A 13,697-nucleotide genomic window follows, 5' to 3' on the forward strand; every position below is an offset into this window, starting at 1 on the left:
TTCCCCTGCCCAGCACAGCTCTGTCGCTACACTAGATATGGAAAAGGTCGTGCCAGCCAGCCCAATAACATCGAACCTTAATTGCAAAGAAAACCTTTCTTATGCTGCAAAAAGAAGCCTCTGAGCATGATCTATGGCCAGGGAGGTCAAAAGAAATATTGTGTTTTGTGACTAAGAGAAAATTCAGTCTTCCAGTAAGGTCAGATTTTCACCTACATCAGCAAGTGTAACACAAATGAAGTTAATAGCAAAGACGCTGTGCAAGCTTTGAGGAGAATAAATATTTTACTTATATGTAGGAAAGAAAATCTAATCTGTCACCTAGTATTCTATAGAAAATGCTATATACATTAGAATCTGCCAACCTTTATTATATCCCTTTGAGTTTCTCTATTCAAACCCTTGAGCTAAATATTGACTTCTTGCATAAAGTATATGGTAATATACACAGAAGGCGGGTGAACAGACCAAGAGGGAATGCAGCCTAGGCAGCAAATCAATGGTTGGCTTAAATTCTCTAGGGCATAGGATAAAGCCAGGAATTTCACTTGTGTAACTCTTTGTCTTGCAGTTTAGGGATGCATGAATCTTCACTATTTCTCCAAATGCAGTCTTTCCATTTGAAGGTTGTTGATTCAAAACCTTTAATGACCATTGTCCTGGACTGGTGAAATCATTGCATTTTAATATCAAAGAGAGTAAGATTAAGCTTTCAGATGAAAACTATTTCTCCACTTTTTTTCTCCTTCAATAATATATAGAGTTTTAAGCAGTGAAATCTGTGGGTTAGACTTCTTTCATTCTTGGATCCTCTGCATATTCTCTCCCAGTTCCTGGCTGAAAAATAATCTTCTCTTGTCTTGCCTTGAAACACCCTTTTTCATATATATATATATATGTATATATATGTATGTATGTATATGTATATATGTATATATGCATGTATGTGTGTATGTATGTATGTATGTAAATGTGTATGTGTATGTATGTATATGTATGTCTATATATATGTATAGCTGTATACTTATGCAAATAACTCTTACTACTCTACAATAATATCTCGTACTGGATACTTATTCCTTCCATTTGCCTAATGCTATATAACAATAGAAATAAGCAAAGCTAATGCATTTATAGATAATACTGCTAAAGGCCAGATACAGACCTTCATCATGTGAGTAGCAACTTGAAGAATTTTTCTGTGATGTGTCATTGATTTTGACAGAACTGCACAAAATATACAGTGTAAGTCTGTGGGAGGCAGAGCCTAGATCTTTATTAGAACTGAGCCCAGATGCTTTAATTCCTCATTTCAGCTTTCTCCTTTTCCAGGCCAAATAGCCAATGCCACTTCTTCCTCTCAGCTAGTGCAAATTCAAACAAATTTTATCTCCATTGTCCCCTTCCATTTCAGATGCCCAGGTGGAGCACCAGGCTTTGACACCATGTGTATTAGTTTAACCTATTCTGAAAAAAAAAAAACTAAAGTAATTGCAAAAAATCAATTCTACTTCTTTTCCCGATACGCTAATGGGAGAATAACAAATGAATGGCTTTTTCACAAGACAAAATGTCTGTTGAGTAGTTTGGACTTTGTAACCTGATTAGCTTGGTGTTAGGCGCAGCACTTTCCAGATTAGATATGAACAGCTACTTTCCCTGGAGCTGTTTTTGGTGTGCCCCAGCCCTGACGGGGACGTGCCACCGCTGCTGTCTCGGGGCTGCGCTCGCATCTGGGAGCCGGGGAAGGGAGCCTGATGCAAGCTGGGATTTAGAGGCAGGTATTGTATTATTTTATTGTCCCCAAAGACCCTAAATATTCAGGCTTTATGAATCTATTACTGCCTCGTGTTCAGAAATGTGGGAAAGTCATTTTTCCAGATATGCACAGCCCAGGGAAGTAATTAAGCACCAGCCTCATTTTAATCAATGTGCTTAAGTAGCTTTCTTACTCAAATCATAATAGCCATCTACATATGCTAACTAATCACTGCTTCCATTTTCATGCAATAGTTATAAGTTCAGGAATTGTTATTACAGCCTTTTTTCATAACCACATTTATTTTATTTTGAATTAGTTGTTGCCTTATATCCCTATAATTTTGAATCACTCAGCTGTAAATACATGTGAATAATACCACAATTACAAAGCAAATTCACTGTGGTTCTCCTTGATAATTAATTAATCTACAGAATTTCTCATTGTGGCTTCATATTTTATAAGTATAATTTTTTAGGAGTGGGACTCATTAACTGAATTTTATTTAAGCTGTGATAATTTTCAGTCAGTAGTTAACCTTCCAATTACCTGATTTAGTTGAAATTATAACCATCAGTAAGCATACGTAGTGTAATTAGAGCCATTCTAGAGTTATTGCAAAGAGAGGATAATAAATTATTCTCCATGTCCACTTAGAATGGTGTAAGAAATAATGGGATTAATTTGGAGCAAGTGAGAGTTCGGTTAGGCATTAGAAAGAATTTTCCAATGCTAAGGATAGTTAAGCAGTAAAAGTCCTCTGGACTCCCCATGACCAGAGAGGCCAGGTTAAACTGTTCTTAATAGTCTGGGTGTAGCATTTCTGCTCTTAAGACAATGGCACTTTTGAGCTCTAGTGATCCCTTTCACCCCATGTTCAGTGCTTTTTATTAATTTTGCTTTTAATTTTCAAAAGCATTTTTTTTCCATCTTTTGTACAGTTGTTCTCTAAAGACATTTTAGGAAGGTTCATGGTGCTTTTACTTTATTAAACATTTTCTAAAAATACATATTTCTTCATGACTAGCAACAGATTCTTGAGAACATGGCAGGTGATATTTTGGTTTCATTTATATGGAAATTTAGGGACTGTAAATTTCCAGTGGTGCTCCTGACTTAGTGAAAAATGTTTCCCAGAAATATTATTTTAAGGCAGCGTTTTGACTGATCTTTTAATCTCTCTACCTCAGCCACGTGCAAAGAATATGGAGAGATGTTGCCCTTAATTTAGTCTACATTGTGTTTACTTAGGAACTTCCTATTGACACCAAGTGCTTCAGACTGAGTGCACTTAGCGAATAAGGCAGTGAGCAAAATACATACACGTTAGCATTAAAGACACTCATGTGTTCAGAACATCACTTTCCAGGTTATTGCTTGTTTTCCCCAGGCAGTATTTTTCACAAGTAATAGGTTGTCCTATCATTTTTCTTCTGTACTCTTAAATGCATATTACAGCATTAAACATGCAATTACAGAACAGAAGCAACAGAAAAAATGGAAGAGGAATTTCCACTTAGGTAAACTGTGGTTCTTTGCAGTTTTCTGAAAGCTTTTGAGGTTTTGCGTATCTCAAGTAATTCAGAAAAAACAGGATTTGATAAGCTTTCTTTTGTGCAGCTCTCACAATGCATCTATTCGCTACAGTCACCAACATGTGCCAAAACTGGTTGCAATAAATAGTTGCCTTTTCATAAGACAAAATGTAAGAATGGGATTGTATTAGTATGCAAACTGCTTTCCATTTTTTCATTATACACTTTCTGAGATCTGTGCCTCCAGAGATTCTTTTGTGTGCAGGCCAGAAGAAACTCAGATACTTAAAAGATATGCAAATCCTTTATGAAGTGGACTCAAAACACCAAATGACTTCCAAAATATCTTGTAGTATATTAGAAGCCTGTAAGTATCGGATTATACTGTATCTATTACAGAAAGCAACATAGACTTCAAATAAGCTTGTGTTCTTTTTTAAAAAATAAAATCAGGATTTCAAATACCTTCCCTATAAATATGCTGTTTATGACTAGGTCTAGAATCTCCCCCGGGTTATAGCATACCAGCGCATTAATCAAGGCCATTATAAACACACAGAAACATTCGCAGGCTCGTAGCGACAGGTTTCTACCTTGCTGGCAAACCACCAAAAAATGGTAAAAAAGAAAGTTTACGAGCTTTTGTAACTACGGTTAGAGCATAACTGAATATTTTAAAATAATAATTATAATCCATGGTAAAAAAGCCCTACCAGAACTATATTTTTTCTTAACTAACATTCGGTTACATTTTCATTGTAATTGGGAGTGTCTCTATTTTGCAAGATGCTCCCGCATTTGTTATAAGAATGGAAAGGCTAAGACACAAATTTGTTTCTCCTTGAGGTGGCTGGTGGGAAAACAGACTGATTAATAAAACCCCACCTAAATTAGGCTGACTTGTCTTTTCTTGAAGGCCCAACAGAGCCTGAGGCACTGATCTTCAGCAATACTGAAGAGCATCTTGTACCAATTTTGGCTTCGGTGCAAAGAAACACTTCCACGTCTGGCTCACAGCATCATTCGCCCCATATTTGTTTGCTTTTTCACTGGGTTGTGCCGTATTTCAGTGTTCCACGTTTTATTTAACATAATTCTGCCTAAATTCTTTTTGATCCTGAAAGTCTCAGCTACAAATGTGCCAAAATAATGTTATTAAGGACATGTTCATGAGGAAATGGGTACAATTATATTACTCGAATTACATAAAACAAAACTGTCTGAAGTCATGTCATTATGTCATTAGAAGTCATGTCAAATGTCATTAGAAGAAAGATCTCCCATGATCTGAGGAAAACCCAGCAAGCTCTCTCTCTAGTTTATTATGCTTTTTTCCTTTTGTGAATGCACAGGTAGGAAGAATGAAAATTTGAGAGTTCGGGCAAATAGCACAGTTTGCTTGCTTGTCTATACAAATAGCAGAGAGCTGCTCTTTTAGCCCTGTGTGAGCCATCAAGGACACAGTGTGGAGGAATGTGAGCGGGAATGACGGCTTTAATGTCTGTTGCAGGTAAATTGGTAAAGTAATGCATAATATATTGTCAGGTTTGTAATAACAGTTTGGAGAGTAAGAGAGCAACAGCTGCAATGTGTTTAGTATTTTCTAAAGAACCATATCTAAATCATTACATAACATCCCATCACATCACATTTAGCCATGGGAGTCTCCATGAACAAGGAACATTTTCCTAAACCCCTATGTACTGTCAAAATTCATGAACACTGGCGTTGTTCGTTGTCTTCTCTGTGGCTGGCAGTACTGCCAGCTCGGCTGTGATTTTTCTGGAAATCCAACAGTTGCTGTATGGCATCTACCTTACATTCATGGAAACTTACTGCTTTCACATGAAAAGACACCTCTGTGTGAACCTGAGTCCGCTCCGCTCCTCCCGCCCTGCCCCTCTGGGTCTTCAGCATTTCATGTTGGGCAACTGGGTTCGCGCGGAGCGGAGCGCGGTTGCTGCCGTATGCATCCGCATGCCTCTGCTCCCCACAGGACCGGCTTGCTCCTTTCTTGCAGGGCTTTAGCATTGCTCCCCTCTTCATCACTTTCCAAGAGATAAATTTTTCTTTTTTTCCTCCTCGAGTTATCTGATTTTGTACTTTTTTTCCCCTTTCACGCCCATCTTTCTCAATTCACGGCAGCCCAGCTCCGTCTGCAGTTTCTTCTTTGGTGAAACCCGACAAGAACTATTTTTTTCTGAACAAAACTTCACAGAAACTGGCAAAATCCAGCAAAGTGTTTCTGTATGTGAATTGACATTCGCTGCTCAGAAAATGTTTCCCTGCAAAATTTTCACCAAGCTGCAGAAATGAAAGTCCTTTAGATTTTGTTTTAAAGCTGTAATCCTACTCCCAGGCCTTTGCCTGAGCAGCCTAAGGAAGAAAAAGAAAAATGATGAATATTTTTGTTATTTATTTTTTTGCTAGAGGAGGAAAATCTATCAAAACCAAAATAAGCTCTGTTGTGACCATTTTCACAGAAGTGTAAGGGATGCATGAACGTGCCAATGATTATTACTGATATGTACAGCGTGGTTCCAATTTACAACAGTGTAACACTAACGAAAATTATTTCTAGGAATGTTTACTTGTTGTCAAAATTTATCCCATGCAAGGTTATTCTTTTTAAAAGATAAGGCCATGCTAAACAAACAACCAGAAGACTTGACACACTTATAACCTATGCAACGGAGTTTGGTTTGGGTAGGGTTTGCTGTCTTGCTTCAAATGCTGCATAGTGTGAAAAGGAAAAACTTTGATATCACCTAAAGAGGTACGAAGCAGCAAGCTTCTTTCTTGAGATGAGCTGAGTAACTTTAAAATCATGAGGATAATCTCAATTGACATGCAAATTATGCAGCCTAAACAGGGAAAAAGCTACTCCCTCATTTATACTTGGAAAATGCAATTTGGTCTCCTGTAACTGGGGCTTTCCAAGAGATAAATTTCTCAGAATGATTAATATCTCTGGCAGAAAATTATACCAGTAATATGTGTAGAGCACAAAGAATGCTTGGAGTAATGTAATTCTGCTCAGAATGATTTTTTTTTTTTCATAAAGGAGAAGGGTAGATTATGCCATCTAGTTAAGTCTTTACATATTTTAATGTGAAGCAGTATATTCAAATTCCACACTATGGCTCAAAATGAATAAATTTGTATCTATCTGCAGGTTTGTAAACCCTCAAGGTAATGATTTAAATAAAAAGTCACATTTTTTGGAATGGGGTGAAATGTTAAAATCCCAGCAGAAGACGATTCTGAGTTCTTAACATTAGATTTTGCCCTGAAAAACCTGCCAAAGTGTTTGAGAGCCTGTAGAAAAGACATTTATGGTTCCCTTTTTTGAATTTTTTTTTAAGGGCAGCCTTTGTTAATACTAAAACTTTCATATCAGTGTAAAGGATTAGAGGAAATAGCAAAAAATGATATTTTATTGAACATGACTAGCTCAAAACAAACTCCGCTGGAATGGCATTAGATATATCTCGGCACTCAGTCAGAGTGGAGCTTCTCCTGAATCCAGACAGATGATCTGGACCTTTTTCTTTTTTTTTTTTTTTAATCAGCAAAAGGATTATTGCATCAGACATCCGAGGTTGAAGGCCAAGTGCCTGAGGGATCCTCTCTGTTTTGTCTGAGTTAATTAGCTACAGTACATGTTTGTCAAAGAGCAGGTAGGCACCCTTTGCCAAGCATTTAACAACATTAACAACTAATAAGATAACTGGGATATATCACTTTCTTCCAGGTCATTGTTTTTCCTTAATAAGTACTTACAGGAATGTAAAATCAAAAGCAGGTGCGCACAGCGGATTGGTATCTCCCAAACATGAGAGGCACCAAAGCATATGTGTGTGTACAAGCGTACATAAGAAATGCAAAATTTTCATTCCTGTGAGGTTCCTCACCCAGGTAAGAGCTACCAGAGCTCAACAGTTGCTACGAGCTGCACCTGCCACTAACAGGCTCCTGCTCGGCAAGTGTCCCACCTACAGCCATGCTCCAGCGCAGAGGGCTCTGGTCAGACCCATACGGACCAGCTGAAATAGCCATAAACCACATGTTTTACAGGGAGGGAGCAGCTTACCCATGCTCTCCTCCAAAAAGGGGGGATTGTGACTCCAGGTTACCAATATCTCCCTTGACTTCAGCTAGGTTGGAATAGCCATGCGGGCTTTCTCCTGCTTTTGAACATGACTGGAAATGGAAATCACAATCTGTGGCTTGTTTTATAGGGGTTACTTTCATATTAGCTTCCACTTCATGCCAAAGAAAAAAAACGGACTGCTCTGGAAAAAAATACTGAGGAAAAATTCTTTAAACTGAGGAATAATCAACTGAGATATAGATGACTAATGCTCTTCAAATATGTCTCTTAATAAAACACTCCCTTGGCTAAAACGGCAGCAGGCATATGCACAAAAAGTTGAACTGATTTTCAGTTGTTTGAGCTTACATCAAGTGCTTTTTTCCCACTAAATTTCTGTAACTGCGCTGCCTGGCACTGAGCAGGCTTCTTCCAGAGGGAAGCCCCCAAACTGTTATCCCACTTCCACTTTCCTTTCCCCGCCGCAGTCAGGTTTCCCTGGAGGGAAAGTGCGTCAGTGTAAGTGAGCAGTCAGCGCCTGTAGCCTTGTCGCTGATCCCTGGAGCACTTCTTGCCAATAGAGCTTTCAGGCTTTCCTGACATTTGTGCTCCGGTGTGTATTTCTGAAATCGTGGAGCTGATTAAACCTTTTGTAGTTTATTTAACAATGGGCCTGTCTCGTCTGTGGGTGATGGAGAGTCACAGGGAAGGACTGGAAAACTTGCCAGAATTTGCTCAGAATTTGGGGAGGCTCGTCAGAAACGGAAGGTTTACCCAATTTCCTTGATGTGAAATTGTGCCAGTGTTTGCTACCAGAAGTACTTTCCAAACGCACTGGTTTTGTGTCTTTTTCACAGAGCCACTGTCAGTTCTGTAAGAGCAGGGAAAGTTTCGGAGTAGTTGCACCCAGAGCTGCTTGCTGATCTCATGGCCCTCTGAGGGCAAATAGCTGGGATTTCAGAGCAATGACCGCTGTCCTTTTGCTTCTCTCCCTTTCCAGCAAGCTGCACCAGTTTAGAGCTGCTGAGGTTCTGTCTTCCTGCTGAGCAAAAGCAGCCCCAAGGATTACAGCCAAATGCCAAAGTGAGATTTAAATGAGAAACCTGGGCCTCTAAAAATGTAAATGCCCAAGACTGGAAGCTGACTGTTTTCCTGAAAGGTCATTCTCTCGCGGAGTAGCAAACAGCATCACTGCAATGCCACCAGGAAGGCTGCAGTGTATTTTTTAAATCACTGAAAAACAGAAAAAAAAAATCATCTTCTCATTATCTTTCACTGTGCATATCTCCTGCTTTCACCGGACCCAGTGGCAGATGTGCCAATTAATATTGGATCAAAACCTTAACAACTGTTTAATTTTTAAATTTTTCTCCAGTCTTTCGTTGAATGTTTTTTCCATTAAGTATTCTAGACTAAGTGGCTGTTACTGGGTATTGTAGTAATTACTCGAGATATATCATATTTGATGTGAATTTTGGAGACAATTACATGTTTAAGCACGGATCTTCAGGCTCGAGTGTTTCACTGTTTGGTGGTAGCGGACGAAAGAGGCTATCAGGTCTTCTCAGGCAGCACAAAGGGCACGGCTTGGCACTGGTGTTTAGCTAAAAGGCCAGATCATTGAGGCATTTCTGAAACGCTTTCGTTTATCCCAGGCAACAGTGCAGAAGCAGAGCTCCTCTATGGCTCCTCCACCACAACTGCTGGAGTGCGTCGGCTGTGCTCTGGGTATGACAAACTGATGAGGACCTGAGTGAGTTGGCTCAGTTACTCCCTGGAACAAATTATGCCTATGATTTTATTACTCTTTATACCTTCATCATCCGCCTACTATTTTGTCTTGTCTTTTTTAAAGCAAACCTTTTAGGGTAAGAAAGAGCTGCATTTATTATGAGCAGTGCTTGGCACAATGGGATTTGGCCTGACTCACCACTGGCAGCTACCACAATGCCATGATAATAAAGATATTTCTGGTCTGTGAGACATAACAGCCAGAGAGTCTTTTTAATCCTGCAGCCAGTGGATATGTCTCAGCAGAGTTGTATAGGAGCCTGCAAACTCCTTTCCCCCTCCAGACCCCTCCACGGCCAACGGCTCAGGCTGCTGCAGAGCTGCTCTGCGCAGAGCAGATCGGCAGGGAGGAGGTAAGGATCATGTTTATGAAGATATTTGTGATTCTTGATATGTGAAGATAAGCAGAGATTACACTAAACGCTTTCATAAGGAGTTTTGGGAACTGCCAAATTAAGTCTAAAATACATGGGATTAAACAAGTGCTCCATATCAACTTTATGCATGACCAGAGAGATGCCACATGCAATGATCTTCTGGAAGACCCTCATTTTTTTCAGGGGTGATGAGGTTTTTCCCCTCTTCAAAACAGAAATAAAACCAGAATAGGAAGATCTCTGAAAAATGGCATCCTCATTGCCCTACATGCACAGTTCTTGCCACATGCACGAACCCATAGTGTAAATCGCTCAACAGGGTGATTCTGATTTATAGTGATGCAAGAATGAAGAGAATCAGGCCTGACATTCGTTTGCTGAGCTGTATTACTTTCACGCCTTTCACCCAGAGAGTTCTTCAAAGTGCTTATAATAAAAAGCCAGCTCCTTTTGCACAGATCAGTGCTCTGATTTACTACCTCAAGCATCCTGGAGAAACCTGAGATGACAACTATAATGGCTGTGGTCCTTCCTTGCCATAGGCCTGGTCAGACTCCTCTTTCTTCTTATTTCTCTTCAAAGGGCTTTGGAAAATAGCCTGCATTTTCCTACAAAATTGCTTTGGTAAATGTTAACATTATAGTGTGTTTAAACCATGCTTAATTACTGAAAACTAAGTCCAGGGCCAGTGTCAAGCAGGTATACATCTCACAACACAGTTTATCTGTGTATTCCTCTCAGAAATCTGAAGGAATGGAGAAAGGACAGAAATTACTGTAGCCTCATCTCTGTCCCCCTGACTGCAATACAGTGACCTCTGCTTGCAGATACCTGTGCAGGAAGTTACAGTAGCTCCATTTTTAGAAAAGCAGTGCCTAACGAGCTGGGTGTGAGAATGGGTTGGAAAGCTCATAAGTAATTGGCTATATTTTTTCTGCTGGTGTAATTTGAACCAATTCTATCAAATTTACATCATCTTCAATGCACCAAATTAAGTGCAGTACTACAATTCCACTGATTTTTTTCATCAGAAAATCTATACAAACCACAGAGCAAAAAAAAAAAAAAAAATTCTGGGGTACTAACATTTACCATTGGGAAACATGCACTGAGTTGAAGGAACTGACACATTACAATAGAAGACTTTGGGTGCACCCATTTTCTGGGGGTGCTGCCTGGCCTCACCTACAGATAACCACTTTACTATTAGCAATAGCCTGTGACTGTGGGGATAAATAGTATGTTCATATGACCAGTTATTAGGCAACGTACGTCTTCATCTGCAAATTTGGCTCCCTGTGCATTAGGCTTTTCTGAAAACCAGAATCTCAGGCAGCATCTCAGATTGAATTGCAAGGTATGGCAGTACAGTCGTGTTGACTGGAATGACCTCTGCTTTGAAAGGGAAGGAGGTAATTGGGTTTCCAAATTCAAAGCTGCATCTGACATCAATCAGTTGTCAAATTTCATTAACTCTCACATCCTGAGTTCCACGGAGATTGACTGTACATGCCTTTATGGTTGGGAAAGCACTGAAACTCTGACAAGCCTTGATAACCACAGTTGCTCGAGAGAATGTCTTTAATAAATGCTTGCTCACTTCTCTGCATGGCCCAGATATCTTCGAATAAAGGCTATTATACCTTAGCATGTAAGTGCTATATATATACGTACGTACATATATAAACCCCCAAAACTCAGGCCTTCAAACTCCCCCTCCAAGGGGAGGACTTGCTGGAGGAATGGATGACCTCTGCTTGTCTTGTTAACATAGCCAGTTCTTTTATCAATAGGAATGTCTTTACCAGGATCCTCATTCCTAACTGTTCTGCTCTAACTCCTATTTCCATGATAGCTGCAAGCCTTTTGATATAATTTATATGGTGAAATGTATTTCCTATAGCGTATCTCATGCATCCTGTTTCCTCTGAAGTTATAGATCTACGTACCTTGGGCCAGGAATAAAGATAACTCAGGGATTTAGGAACAAAAGCATTAAAGTCAACCTCAGAATCTGCATTAGTCACCATCTTCCTTTCAGTATAAGTAATCAGTTGCCAGGAACCTGAGGATTTGTTTTTTTCTGGAGCAGATAAAGAGATAATAAAGAGTATAAAAATAATCAAAGACCATAAACAACAGGGTGATTTTTGTTTCTTACTGCCTCAGTACTGCTCCCATCCAAACGCAGAATAGCTCTATTCCTGAAAGAGTTCCCATCTCCCAGAGATATTCACCACTGATGTTGAACATCTCTGGTCCTTCAAGAACTGCTGAAGTTCTGGATGCAGAAATCAGTTGAACAAAACAGTCTGCCTTGTGATTTCTTAGAACTAGAAGCAGCCAATTAAGTAACCTTAGTCCCTGTTTCACTATCATTTTTCAATTTGTTGGGGATCTCTAAAAATGATATATATTTGTAAACTTAGTAGCCTACAAAATTTCACAGTAGAAATAAATGTAATGACTCCCATGATTACCTGATGTGATAAATAAGACTACCAGATTTTCAGTAGAAGTCTGCTTCCTCAATCTTTTAATTAAGGTCTTGCCTTTATATTCTTATCTCAAGAATTAATTTAATTCACTATCACACCAAACTCAGCACTTGCTTGTGTGTGCTCCATCACCTCCCTGTAGCTCCCACAAGAAACTAGAGTCAACCAGCCTGTCACAGATCTACTTAACATAAGTAGCCACTTGGAACAGTAGATCTATAATTTTTATGTGCTCCATTTATGTTACCACAAATCTTAGAAAGTCAGTTGTATACATTGTGTTACATGTCAGCAGCCCAGAACTCATTTTAGAATAGGATTAGTAGATGCTTATTTATGGCAAAGGCTGTCTTTCTTTTCCCCCTCCTCTCATCTATTCTTCACAGAAGATTGTGGTTCCATTTTTGACTCCACTAGGTCTTGACTAAGTTATTCCTTATAGAAATATTTTGAAGGTTCATGCTAGAGTACATCTGAAACAATCAATCCAGTTAAAAACACAGCAAGCAGCATTTTTCTAGTAACTGTTGTATTGTATTTCCTTCTTTTGCCTTTTAAAATCCCAAGGCAATCCCAATCTTCTTACAAGAAAAAAAGTCAAATCATAACTTGAAAGAAAGTAGGTTCACGATTAAGATATGCATTATAAATTCCAAACACATTGGTTGTTTTCAATGATTTTTTTTGGCTTGTTCCTCAGGCAGTAATGGTAAATTAATGTGTTTGTGACATTTCTGCAATTCTAACTTTGAATGAGACTCATACCATATATTGCATTATAAATACTGACTTACATTAAGTCCCATGTGTGCCTCTCATGTAGAAATGAAATAGACAGTATAGTCATTATTCAGCTTAATTTGCAATATTTATTACCCTTGGTGGATATGAATGTATTCGTTACATTCACAATAAATGACCTCTGGGTTTCGGAGATATGTATTATGCTGGGAAAACTTGCAAGTAGTAAATAATACCCTTCCCTTTCTCTCTGTGAAGCCTTGATTTCTATACTGTTGCTATTGTGTCCTGTATGTAAATTTAAATTATGCTAATCTGAATGAGAAGATCTTGCTCATGCTACGGTGTGAAAAAGGGGGTTGTGTAAACGCTGTGAAAAAAAATGTAGCCATGTGACTTGCCTCAGTAGCATTCTCAGAAAAATGCCTATATATACCAGCCATAGAATAAATGTGACATAATTTTAGCTAGTGTAAAAATTGACATATCCTTAGGAAAAGAAAGCAGCAACAGAGTTCATTATCACATACAGCTGGGTAGTCAGTGCATAGCATTGGCTGGTACTTGGAGCAAAGCACTCTACATAGACATGACCATTAAATCAGATAGTTGGGTTCTTTTTCGCCATGAAATGGAAAACACACAAAACACGGAAGAAACAAGTAGAGCAACAGTTACACACCTAAAAAAAAAAATGTAACTTTCCTGGGCATTTACAGTTTTGAAAGCTGTGTCCTTCTAGTGGTCAGCGCTAAAGTATCTATCTCACTCGAAGGGTTAGACCAAAAATATCAGATGATTAGATTATATGTAAAACTTTGTAGTCAACATTTGTAATCTGAAGATTGCCAGCAATCATTTTGAGAAACTTAAGGGTTCAGATTGGACTTCCCAAATCTAAAT

At 38.8% G+C, this 13,697-nt stretch overlaps 2 long non-coding RNA genes across 2 annotated transcripts in view; one reads left to right on the forward strand and one right to left on the reverse strand.

The window, feature by feature from the left end:
• Window positions 1–970: 970 nt before the first annotated feature.
• Window positions 971–13,697, reverse strand: part of LOC135328835 (uncharacterized) — a 35,394-nt gene continuing 22,667 nt past the window's right edge. The window contains exon 5 of the long non-coding RNA XR_010389926.1: window positions 971–5,670. This is a non-coding gene — a long non-coding RNA (uncharacterized LOC135328835). The remainder of the gene's footprint in view (window positions 5,671–13,697) is intronic.
• LOC135328836 (uncharacterized) overlaps window positions 1,692–13,697 on the forward strand; it is a 40,821-nt gene continuing 28,815 nt past the window's right edge. Inside the window, exon 1 of the long non-coding RNA XR_010389927.1 lies at window positions 1,692–1,781. This is a non-coding gene — a long non-coding RNA (uncharacterized LOC135328836). The remainder of the gene's footprint in view (window positions 1,782–13,697) is intronic.

This window comes from Dromaius novaehollandiae, chromosome 7, assembly GCF_036370855.1.
Source record: "Dromaius novaehollandiae isolate bDroNov1 chromosome 7, bDroNov1.hap1, whole genome shotgun sequence".
Classification (NCBI taxonomy): domain Eukaryota; kingdom Metazoa; phylum Chordata; class Aves; order Casuariiformes; family Dromaiidae; genus Dromaius; species Dromaius novaehollandiae.